At 39.8% G+C, this 12,136-nt stretch overlaps 1 long non-coding RNA gene across 1 annotated transcript; it reads left to right on the forward strand.

Annotated features, from left to right (window-relative positions):
* Positions 1-2,104: 2,104 nt before the first annotated feature.
* On the forward strand, positions 2,105-7,543 carry LOC132500573 (uncharacterized). Its single transcript, XR_009534069.1, has 4 exons — positions 2,105-2,223; positions 2,338-2,463; positions 5,585-5,679; positions 7,467-7,543. It is a non-coding gene; the product is annotated as an uncharacterized LOC132500573 (long non-coding RNA).
* The last annotated feature ends 4,593 nt before the right edge of the window (positions 7,544-12,136 follow it).

Genomic DNA, 12,136 nt, shown 5'->3' on the forward strand with positions numbered 1-12,136 from the left:
TATTTGACATGAGAAATGGCACTAAAGCTTATAATGGTAAGTGAAGTAGGTTCTCTATGTGCAGTCCTGGAAATAAGACATGACTTTTAACAAAGAATGTATCCATAGGCATCTTAAACCTTTGGTTTTAGATGTAATGAAAACAACAAAAAGGCTAGATTTGATTCCAACTCACACCCGTGCCTCGGTGAGTGTGTGGCACACAGCTCATCTGATCTCATCTCCCCAGGTGCAAAGGAGCACGGGGCGATTCACAAACTATTTTTTCTTCCTCTAAATTATTTTTTAAGATAAGCGGATCTCCCTTAATCTGTTAATGAAAATAAAATTGTAAGATATGTTTGCATTTCTAGAGGTTTTTATATTATTTTATGACAAGTTTTTGTTTTATACCTACAAATAGGTCCCCTAACTCCACTTCTAAATGGATGGTTGTCCAATCGAGGCTAAGATTTTACCTAAATAATTGCATTTAAGCATATGCAAAAGTGTGAGTATTCAGCACTTTAAGTAATTTTCAGCATATGAAGTAATATTGTAAAGGATATTCAGCTAATAAGGTAACTCTTAGTTTCACCACCAGAAACATCCTCAGGTGAAATGTTAATTTATGATGATTTGGTAATTTTGGTTCCATTTAACTCTTGTATGGAGTACTCTAAACCACTTCAATGTTTTGTTATATTTTCCCTCAATGTTTGCCGTCTTCCTAGCAATTTTATTACATCAAGACTGATGTAACAGAAAAAGCAAACTATTTGAAAGGGTCTGACACTTTCTAAAAGAATATTATGTCTTTATTTTAAACTGGAGATATAAACATCAAATTCTTTTTTGCATTGATCTAGTACAAGAATCTAGTATTCTTATACAACTATAAGCCAGAATATCTTGAAAGAAAGCCAAAAAGATTAATAAACTTAGAACTCTGAAAAGTTCTTAATGCAGGCCCTTCAAAATTTTAATGTACTAAAACATGGGGGAGTGGGGGCAGAGAGACAACGTTTGCTACAGCAGGTGACATTGCCTGGCAGCATTTAACGATTTCAAAAATGCTGTTGTTGATTACAATTTAACTTCTTTCACGAGGTGACTCCAATCTTAAAATTAACAGCCCAGGATGTCAGAGGAGAAAGAACTGCATTTCTTCCCACCAATACATATGTATGGAGAGGAGCCACATGGGGTCGAGTGAGCGAAGAAAAAAAAATTTTCATATGTCATCATCTGGCAATAAATGTTTAAGGCCACAGGCCCTGTTAACCTTTACAAAGATCAAGGTGTTGCTGATAGTAAAACAAGACTTTTAGTTGCCTCTGAGAAGGTAACATTAGGGCATCTGTGTGCAAGATGTTGGCTACTTATTCCTCCACCAGACGGCGTGCAGGCCTTGTAAAAGAATCTCATCATTATCTTTCCCTCAGCTGGTTGGTCTGTTGGTTTATTTACTGACGTATAGTTGCCTTAAAATATTATATTAGTTTCAGGTGTACAACATAGTGATTTGATATTTTAATAAAATAAAGAGAGGATGAAGGTTAGTTGTTAAAATAAAAACTAGGAATTACGCCAATATCATTTAGCACTGCTTTTTTCTGACCTTTTGCAGTATAGATAAGGAATACTTGGCTAAATATAATTAGCATCTTTAGAAATGTAACAATGTTGAATCGTAAAAATATTGCTAGTGTCAATGTATTGGGCCTTGGGTTTTTCAGTGCAATACTGCCCATTACACATGGCCCAGATGTCCATCACTGGTGTCTTACCCACTGAGCGTTCTCCCTGGAAAGCATTTAAAATGCCCCACTAAGGTCTCAAATCTTGATAAGACATTCTCTGTTTTAATGCACTGCCATAAACTGACTTCTTAACTCTTTTACTGTGTTGGTTTTTTTTTTTTTTTGGTTTTTTGGGGTTTCTGTTTTTTGGTTGTTTTGTGTTTTTTTTTACCCACGCCATATCCCCTCCTGTTTCCTATAGCTAAATTCTGATTACTCTGATTTCAATTCTTCATCCTTTTTTATCTGCAGTCACCAGCTCTCACCACGGTAAATTCTATTTTGATCTTTGCCTTTCCCTCTTACAAAACTGTGCGGGCATGTTCACAATCCTCAAGGCCACTAGCAGAGACATGAGTAGCAGAATTGTAAATGAAAATGGAGAGAATTGGCATAGAGGTGGACATCCTAAATTCCTCATCACGCCTCCACCACCAACTCTGTGAGTCCCAATTTTCTCATCTCCAGAACCAGGAGATCAGAACACCGTCCTTCAGTTCTTAATTCTGATTCTTTTCCACAAAATTAAACACTAACCAACATAACATGCCTACAGATGTTACGACGGAAGTAAAGATGGACAAGTGATGCCAAAAACAGAAACCAACAAGTAAATCCAGAGAAAATATAACATGTTGTTTATTCTCTTCCTTTTGGATTGCTTTTCTGGGACTGTCTACTGGTAAGAGAACTTGAGAATTCTTATTAAAAACATTTTAGTCTAATAATATTTGTGGAATAGCTTGGTAAAGGATAACATTAAGCAACAGGTTAAAGACAGTGAAAACTTTGCAGGCCAGTACAATTTTCCTGGGCCTAATGTTTAACAGCCTTTAAAAAAAAAATTATTTTAGAATCTTAACGGCACAGACCTATTCAACAAAAATTATGGTTCCTTCATAGGACACTATTCAGTCTTTTTTTTTTTTTTTTTTTTTTTGCGGTATGCGGGCCTCTCACTGTTGTGGCCTCCCCCGTTGCGGAGCACAGGCTCCGGACGCGCAGGCTCCGGACGCGCAGGCTCAGCGGCCATGGCTCACGGGCCCAGCCGCTCCGCAGCATATGGGATCCTCCCAGACCGGGGCACGAACCCGTATCCCCTGCATCAGCAGGCGGACTCTCAACCACTTGCGCCACCAGGGAGGCCCAGTCTTTTGAAAAATGTCTAGTAAAATAATGATGTGAAAAAATTTACAATAAGTATAAAGCTGTTAGAAAAGATTTGCCATGCGATTACAGTGCAGTTGAGGGGTGGAGGGGGGCACTGCTTACCATTTCTAGCCCAAATTTTGGTCTCTCATATTATTCCCAACTAAAAATAGCCAGAGCCCTTTGAAGAAGTGGTTGACTCCAGGTTAGGGAAAGGGAAATACAAGGTGAGCCCAGATTATCTGGGGACTAAAAGTAAAGAAGCTTTCAAAGACCAATGGGGTCATTTCAAAAGGGCACAAAAGCCAAGTTGATGTAGTTCTCACCGGCCTATTTGACACCATTTGAGCCAAATTATCAAGATCGTAGTTAACTGAACTTCACTGGGTCCATGAAAATCCATAAGTCATTTGTGATTATCAAATGGGTCACTAAAACCAGTTTGTCACCAATGGAGGTAGCCATTAAACCAACCCCTTACTTTGAAAACTTTATGCCTTTATTCTGCCTTTCCAAGAAAACCTTTATTTCTCGAAACCAGTAGCCCTAGTTGATAAGGGAAAGCTGGCTTAAAGAATACCAGCTAGGAGAGGTAGATGGTGACAAACAGAAATGTAAAATCATCATTTTGCAGTCCCCAATGAAATCACTGACTCAGACAAGGATGATCAGTTGGTATTAAAATTATTAGATGAGGGATGGATGGGGCAGTGAATTTTGTACGTGCTTTGCCCAACTAACATCACAAAAGATCACGCTCATGACAAGGACGAGGTCTTAACTGTACGACGGAGGAGGAGGGAGGCTAAAGTTGTACAATATGAAGAATAAGGCCATCTTCACACTAATTCGGTGACCAAACTTGGCCGCTCTAATGGTGGAACAACCAGGTACCGTGCGTCCCCAAGTGGACTGCCTACGTGTCTACACATCACCAGGAATGTATTCTCAACTAAAGCATTTAAGTTGAATCTGTCAAGCCTTCAGATGTAACTTTCAGTTTACAAGAAAGTACATAGAAGAATAAGTTAAAAGCTGCCACAGAGAAGTAATCAGACAAACCCAGATGATGAAACATTCTACAGGACAGATTAGTGTCATGAAGAAAAAGACTCTTCTAGATTAAAGGAGAGGTAAGGAATACAACTAGGCTGCTGTAACTGGGACTGGATCCTGATTTGGATAGACCAGACCATCATATTTTGAGGACAACTTGTGAAATGTGCACTAGGTATACTGAAAATTGTAATTAATTTTGTGAAATGGGATAACGTTTTTAGCCATATAGAAGGAAATATTTAATGTGTGCTAAAGTAAAATCTTCCAAAAATGTCCATGCTCATTAATACCAAAAAAAAATCAATCGTGGTGCAGTGTTGGCTTGGAGACAGGCCTGGGTTTGACCCCTGACTTCATTTACCAGGTGGTCAAGGCATTTAAACTGTGTGCCTTAGTTACCTCTATGCTATACCTACCTTTGACAGGTAATGGGAATTATATGAGATATTCACAGTTTAACAACTACTGTCCTTTTCCCATTAACCTCCTGATGCTTGACCTGTTTGTCTTCTATTCTACATTTTTTAAAACTCTCTTCTTTGTTCCTTGCTGTTTTAAACTTTCACTTGATTTCATTATTTCCACTCGTGATTCTTTCGATCTCTGTGTACTAGGGGCACTCAGTGTGAAATTATCCCTTGTTATCTCTGTGCTGTTGAGTACTTTGATTACATAATTATCCACTTCTCTTAGGTTTTTTGTCACTAAAAAATTCAACAATCTGTGCCACGTTGTCACTTTGTGACTCAGTCTTCACTTGGGACAGTATCTGTTTTTCTTCTTGACTCTTCATAATCTGCTTCAGTGTTTATTTCCTAAAATAACACTCCCTCCCTCCCTCCCTCCCTCCTCCCTCCTTCCTCCCTCCCTCCTTCCTCCCTCCCTCCTCCCTCCTTCCTCCCTCCCTCCTCCCTTCCTTCCCTCCCTCCCTCCCCTCCTACTCTCTCCCACTTTGCCTCTCCCTCCTTCTCTCTCTCTCATTAGAGATAAAAGGGAGAACACCTGTTCTCCCTGCATGTTCCTGCACTCTGCATGTCCCCATGTCTCCTGTATCTCGCTCTTAGGTGGAGTCTGAGCCAAGTTTGCCCCTGACGTGCTCTGCTGACCCTTGAGCTGCTTCCATGTCCACCCTCCAGTTCTCCAGTTCCCGCTCTGACCTCTGTCACCCTCACTTGTCAGAAACAGCTGTGCTAAGGTCTTCCTTAACCTCCTCTTTCTAAACTAGATCTTAAATCCTCACTGTGATTGGTAATGCTCACATTTTTCAGCTGCTTGTGATTAGCATCTGATCTCACCTGTAACTATTTACATCTAACTGGCTTTCTTGCTTTTCCAGTAATTTATTGAACTCTCACGTTTAACTGCAGCCTGCTTGTCCCTTATGTGCACGTAATGAATCCTTTCCCATGTTTTCATCATATGTACTTTCCAATTCCTACAATTTCTGTAAAAAAGAACAGAAGCTTTCTATTTTCTGGAACAGATTCACCCAAGAAGACTGACTCTGTTGAAGAACCGATGTTGAAAGATAAAATGAAAATGATGATAGGGCAAAGGTCATTTGTTCCTTTTAAATCTCCTACCTATCTCCTTAGGGATCTGAATATACAGATCAATAAACAGAGTCACTAATATATGGACAATGAGCTTTTTAGAGCAGAAGTCAGCAGAGGTCCTCCCCACCCCCAGGGTAAGTATGCTTCCCAGCAGTTCCAGGGGTCCTTGTCACTTTTGTGTAGGCTGGTGGAATAAACATGGCCCTGGAGCCAGATCTCAGTTTAATCCCTGAGTGGCCTGGAAAAGTGACTCAGAGCTCTCATGTCTTCATCTATAAAATTAAATGCACAGTTTAATCTTAACCTCTCCCAAAGGTGAGAAAATTAAAAGTTGTGTCAAGATACTTACGTATTTGTTAACTACCCGCTTCCCAAAGAGAGAAATACAGGCAAAAAAGTACTTCTCCCAGTAGTAGCTATGGTTTCCCTTCCTTCTGAGTTCTGGAGGAAATTGGCTCTAACTTCCATTCCATGTCCAAGAAGTCAGAATCCCTTGCCCCAAGCTCCTTGCTTCCATTTAACTAGTTGGATTTATGAACAGTCACCCCACTGCCCCTCACGTGAGGTTCCTGTCCTGTACTACGTTGACACCGATGTCACATTAGACAGTGGTTTCCTCACCCACCCAAACCTCCCAGAAAGCAAAGCTCAGCAAAAACAAAACTCCCCACACAAGGCCTTCGTTTCTCAGCAGCTGACACTAATAAAAGGAGATTTCAGGGAAAGGAGAATGAAATATTACAGCCACACAAACAACTTCAGTCGAACACTCAACACTTCTATCTTTGAAACTCCTTGCCCCGTCATCCCTAGGGGTTTTTTCTTTGGCCACCTTGTTCCATGCTGCACCCCCAGGCTTAGGCCATCAGGCCAGCTACATGCTCCCTGTTTGGAGGTCAGTGCTCCCTGGAACTCTAAATTCTCTCTCTAGTTAGTGGAACTGGTTACCTCTTCTCTGTCTCTCATCCTAAGCTTGGCCCCTCAGCTGAACCTGTGGAGGTCCTCTGCAGAAAACGGTGGGCAGGTTGTTCAGTTGGATTTGACCTCCTTAGAGGTCAGGAAGAGCGTGCTCCCCATCATTACATAATGGTTTGGGTTCTCAGGAAAGTGTGGCTATAGTATCTCCGTTTATTTATTTATTTTTTAATGCCATTTACCTAGAGTTCATAGAGCTAAGAATAGAGGCTACCTCAGCGTAAACGTAAGAAGCAGAGGCTACATGCAAGTGCGGTTTGGGTTCAGTGTTCTCAAAGAGATGTAGTGCTTAAAAAAAAGGCCTCAGTAAATACCGTTCAAGGTCTCCTGTTATCAGTAAACGGCCTTGATCTTGGCTCTTCGGTTCAGAGTTGAGCAGTCTCCATCTATAACCTCCCGACTCCTGTTGATTTTGGAGGTTTTACAGTTCAGGGCCAATGCTTGCCACCTCTGAGCTTTCTAACCTACACACAAATGCACGCTCCACCTCTACTGTGATTTCTCTGTCCTTCAGAGATATAGTTATGAGTTTACCTCTTTGTGTCCACCTGTTATTTATAAGCTTTAAAAAGTGTGCCATGTCAAGGTGAACCAAAACCAAGAGAAGAAAATAATCCTAAATTAATGAACACATCTCAATAGAAACAACTGTGCATCCTCCTGCTTTATTTGAGATAGGTATTTTTAAACACTTGTAGTACCTAGTGTGTGGCCCATATAAGATGAACCCGATGTGAACCGGAGGCTGGCGCGTGGAGAAAGTTCTTTCTTTGTGCTTCGGTTAAGCAGCCAACAAAAACAGCATCTCCCCTGATCTCATTCAGATGCTCAAACCAGCTTTCCAATTAAGTTTTCATAGATTAACATCATGGCAATGGACTCACCGGATTACGTGTTTGAATTTGTGTATTTCTCAAATGTCTGTATCTCCTACGTGTTTCCACAGGAGCTGGGTGGTGTACAGAGGCAGCATGGCTTAGAGGAGAGAAGGTGACAATAACCTGAATCCTAATCTTTATTCCCCACTTACCATCAGTGAGAACTTAGATGAATCACTTCCCTCCTGCAAAATGTTATACAACATAATAAATTTATGTTGCATCTACCATCTATTGATTTAAGGCTTCCTTGCTTTGCTCATTACTACCTGTAAAGTAGGGATTATACCTTTTAGTTGTTCTAACATTTGTTTATGTCATAAGGGCTCCAGATTATTTTTAAATAATCTGGAATTTGATGAAAAATAAGGTCACTCTCTTGGTAGCTGTCATGATCTTATTGTCACCCCCCAAACTCCTCTCAGCATATGATCGTAATAATCACAAGATGACTCAGAAGCCTGCATATTTCTCCCCAAACAGGAAATCCGTGTTGATCAGTTCTTGGAAGATTCTTTCAACTTTTGAATGCTTTCAAGATTTCTTGAGGATTGTGACCATAATGGAAAGAGATAAAATATAGATGTAACATATTAGTCATTTATGCCCTTAGTTAAGTATTATTTCAACTTTCTTTGGATGAATTAACTTACATTTAGCTTAGGTTAACTCCATCCATGCTTTTCTCCCCATTTTGCTAGCTTTGCCAGAAAAGTCTGAGTATTTTTTTTCCTGTTTGAGTTTTGAACTCTAGACAAAATTCTCCAGAAGTCAGTTGGGTTTATGCATATCCAAGCTCACAGATGAACTTAACCAGTTGTACGCAGAAAGCAGGATTTCTATGAGAGCAAAATTTCTTCTAACCCAGCATTTTTTAATGAGCATCACTTCGAATCAGACAAATCCCGGAGCCCACCCAGACCAAAGGGAGGGAAAATCAACCCTACTTCGCAAAGACTGGAATATCACTTTTAGTCTGCCATATTTCATTTTCCAGAAACATCCATCTCAAACATTTTTACCTAAAGTGTCATTTCAAAAGGCCGAGATGGATTCTAAGAGTGACAGAGGCAATATTTGACCTAAGGTACAGAGAACTAATTTATCTTTGTTTGTTTTGGAAATAAGTATACCCACATGTAATGTAATGTGTAATGATATAGCACAATGCCAATGACCTATTTGGGGGATTTATTGATATTTTCCTTGTTATATGGCTTCAGAAAATACCCACTCCAGGCTAGGATAAGTTATTTCAATAGAATTTGTGGCTGGTTGGATAGGGAGAAAATATCATTCTTCCAAAAGCAATTAATATTAATATTCGTATTCAAAAGTAATACTGAACCCTAAAAATAATGTCTCAGGGTCTGGTAGTTGTGCTTTATCTACCTTAATAAACAAGTAACACTTGTTCTTATTTTCAATCCAGTATCTCTCAATTAACATCTTGAGGACCAGCTAATAGCAGCTAATCAGCTGCTAGTGAGTACACATCGCCTGTGGTATTCAAGGCTTTGCAGATAAAATCAGCTACAAAACAACAACCTGAGCAAAACTGCTCCACCTTTTCAGACTATAGGTTACGCCACTTGCTTTGTCAGCTTTGGAATCAAGCCATTGACTGAGGTAACGATATCACATGAACAGACCCAGTGGATGGGAGCTTCCCAGTAGGTGTGCGTGAACAGATGACTGGAGGGCAGAGAGGGCCAGCACCTGGTGAGTTGGTTGGGTCCTGGGACCCTTGGAATCCCTAGACCAATGACCCCCAGCTTCAAGCAGGCCCTCCAGTTACCCCCGTGTGCCAAAATAGAATGATTTTCCATGTGTCCATGATGGGAGAAAAATAATGGATAATAATTACAAATTTTTAAGTATTTGGGGTGGAAGGTCATCTAGTCTAACATCTAGACTAATTTATCTAACAACAGCAAGGTTTCACAGCATTGATTTTACCAGCTGATTTTTTTCTTGTGGTGGTAAATACACATAAAATCTACCATCCTAACCATTTTTAAGTGAACAGTTCAGTAGTATTAAGGACATTCACACTGCTGTGCAGCTGATCTCCAGAACTCTTGTCATGTGACAAAACTGAACTTCTGTACCCCCTAAACAACAACAATTTCCCAATCCCCCTGCTCCAAGTCCCTGGCAACCACCATTCTCCCTTCCACCTCTACAAATTAGACTACTCTAAGTACCTCATGTAAGTGGAATCATACAGCATTTGTCTTTTTGTGACTGGCTTATTCACTTAGCTTATGTCCTCAAGGTGCATGTGTGTTGTAGCAGGTGTCAGAGTTTCCTTCCTTTTCAAGACTGAATAATATCCCATTGGGTGCAGCTACCACATTTTGTTTAACCCATTGATGGTTCTGGATGTTTTTATCATTGATACAAACTTACTTGACCTTCTGGAAAAAAATCAGGGTATCTAGAAGGCATTATGATCCACTTTCATTTACTATCCCTGATAATTAAATGCATCTGCTCATAAATCAGCCACAGCATTTGATCTATTTGCCTTGAATGTTATGTAAGCAAAATCGGGCAAAAATGATTAGAACTCTAGTTTGGGCCAAAGCACCTGTGTGTGACACTGAATGGAATACCTTTGATGCTTGGATTCATCACACGACTGTATGAGTGAGGGCTCTTGGTTGCCAGGACTCAGCCAGAATCTCACGGAATCTAAAGAGAATCTAAGGCGTAGGAAGGTCTAAAGCTGCTGCTCTTCGGGTTCTGAGAATTTTGTCTTCCAGGACTTTTCACAATGAGATGTTGGCTTTTCCATCCAGTCCAGCACTGCCTTTCATCTGAGGCCCTTCCCATGAGAGGTGGGGCCTGTGCTCTGCCATTCTTGATGTTGAACCATCTTATTTTTCCTTCAGTACCATCTCTCTGTGGATAATGCACTTAAATATATTGCCTACTATGTAAACTAATACAGAAAGTTCTCATTTTTATCCCCAGAACACTCTGAAACCAAGGGCATTAAGCAAACCCTTGTAATAATAACTAAAACTTCTGTAAGGCTTCCTTAGTGCTATGCAGTGTTTTAGACACTCATTTACTCCTCATAGCAGCTCTATAAGGTTGGCACTTTATTATCACCTTTTTAAAGATAAGGAAATTGAGGCACAGAGAGATCAAGATTATAAGGCCAGTAAGTAGAAGAGTGGAGAAGTGAATGCGGCATCCTGGTTCCAGAATCCAGGCTCCTGGCAACTGTGGTATGCAGCCTCTAAGATGGGCCCAATGAGCCCTGCCTTCTGGTATTCATGTCCTTGTGTGTGGGCTGAAATTTTTTTTTAATTCAGATATAGGTGATGTACAATATTATATAAGTTACATGTCTACAACATAGCGATTCCCAACTTTTAAAGGTTATACCCGATTTATATTTACTCTAAAATATTGGCTATATTCCCTCTGCTGTAAAATACGTCCTTGTAGCTTATTTATTTTATACATAATAGTTTGTATCTCTTAATTCTCTACCCCTATCTTGCCCCTCCCCCTTTCCCTCTCCCCACTGGTAGCCACTAGTTTGTTCTCTGTATCTGTGAGTCTGTTTCCTTTTTGTTATATTCACTAGTTGGTTGTATTTTTTAGATTCCACATATAAAGTTTTCATTCTTTTTTATGGCTGAGTAGTACTCCATTGTGTGTGTGTGTGTGTGTGTGTGTGTGTGTGTGTATATAGATAGATATATAGATATATAGATATATGTTACATCTTCTTTATCCATTCATCTGTTGACAGACACTTAGGTTGCTTCCATACCTTAGCAATTGTAAATAATGCTGCTATGAACATTGGGGTGCATATATCATTTTGAATTAGTGTTTTGGGGGTTTTTATGGATATATACCCAGGAGTGGAATTGCTGGATCATATGGTAGTTTTATTTTTACTTTTTTGAGAAGCCTCCACAGTATTTTCCACAGTGACTGCATCAATTTACATTCCCACCAGCAGTGTACAAGATTCCCATTACTCCACATCCTGGCCAGCATTTGTTATTTGTGGTCTTTCTGATAATGGCCATTATGACAAGTGTGAGATGATATCTCATTGTGGTTTTAATTTGCATTTCTCTGATGATTAACGATGTTGACCATCTTTTCATGTGCCTGTTGGCCATCTGTATGTCTTCTTTGGAAAAATGCCTATTGAAGCCTTCTGCCCATTTTTTAATTGGGTTGTTTGGTTTTTGATGTTGAGTTGTATGGGCTGTTTGTATATTTTGGATATTAACCCCTTATCGGTCATACCATTAGTAAATGTTTTCTCCCATTCAGTAGGTTGTCTTTTCGCTTTGTTGATGGTTTCCTTTGCTATGCAAAAGCTTTAAGTCTAATTAGGTCTCATTTGTTTGTTTTTGCTTTTATTTCCTTTGCTTTAGGAGACAGATCCAAAAAATACTGCTACAATTTATGTCAAAGAGTGTTCTGCCTATGTTTTCTTCTAGGAGTTTTATGGTGTCTGGTCTTACCTTTAGGTATTTAACCCATTTTGAGTTTACTTTTGTATATGGTAGGAGAAAATGTTCTAATTTCATTCTTTTACATGTAGCTTTCCAGTTTTCCCAGCACCACTTATTGAAGAGACTCTTTTCCATTTTATATTCTTGCCTCCTTTGTCATAGATCCTCCCTTCCTTCCTTCCTTCCTTCCTTCCTTCCTCCCTTCCTTTCTTCTTCATCTGTGTGTGTGAGTGTGTCTATGT

This window comes from Mesoplodon densirostris, chromosome 13 (assembly GCF_025265405.1).
Source record: "Mesoplodon densirostris isolate mMesDen1 chromosome 13, mMesDen1 primary haplotype, whole genome shotgun sequence".
In the NCBI taxonomy this organism is placed as follows: domain Eukaryota; kingdom Metazoa; phylum Chordata; class Mammalia; order Artiodactyla; family Ziphiidae; genus Mesoplodon; species Mesoplodon densirostris.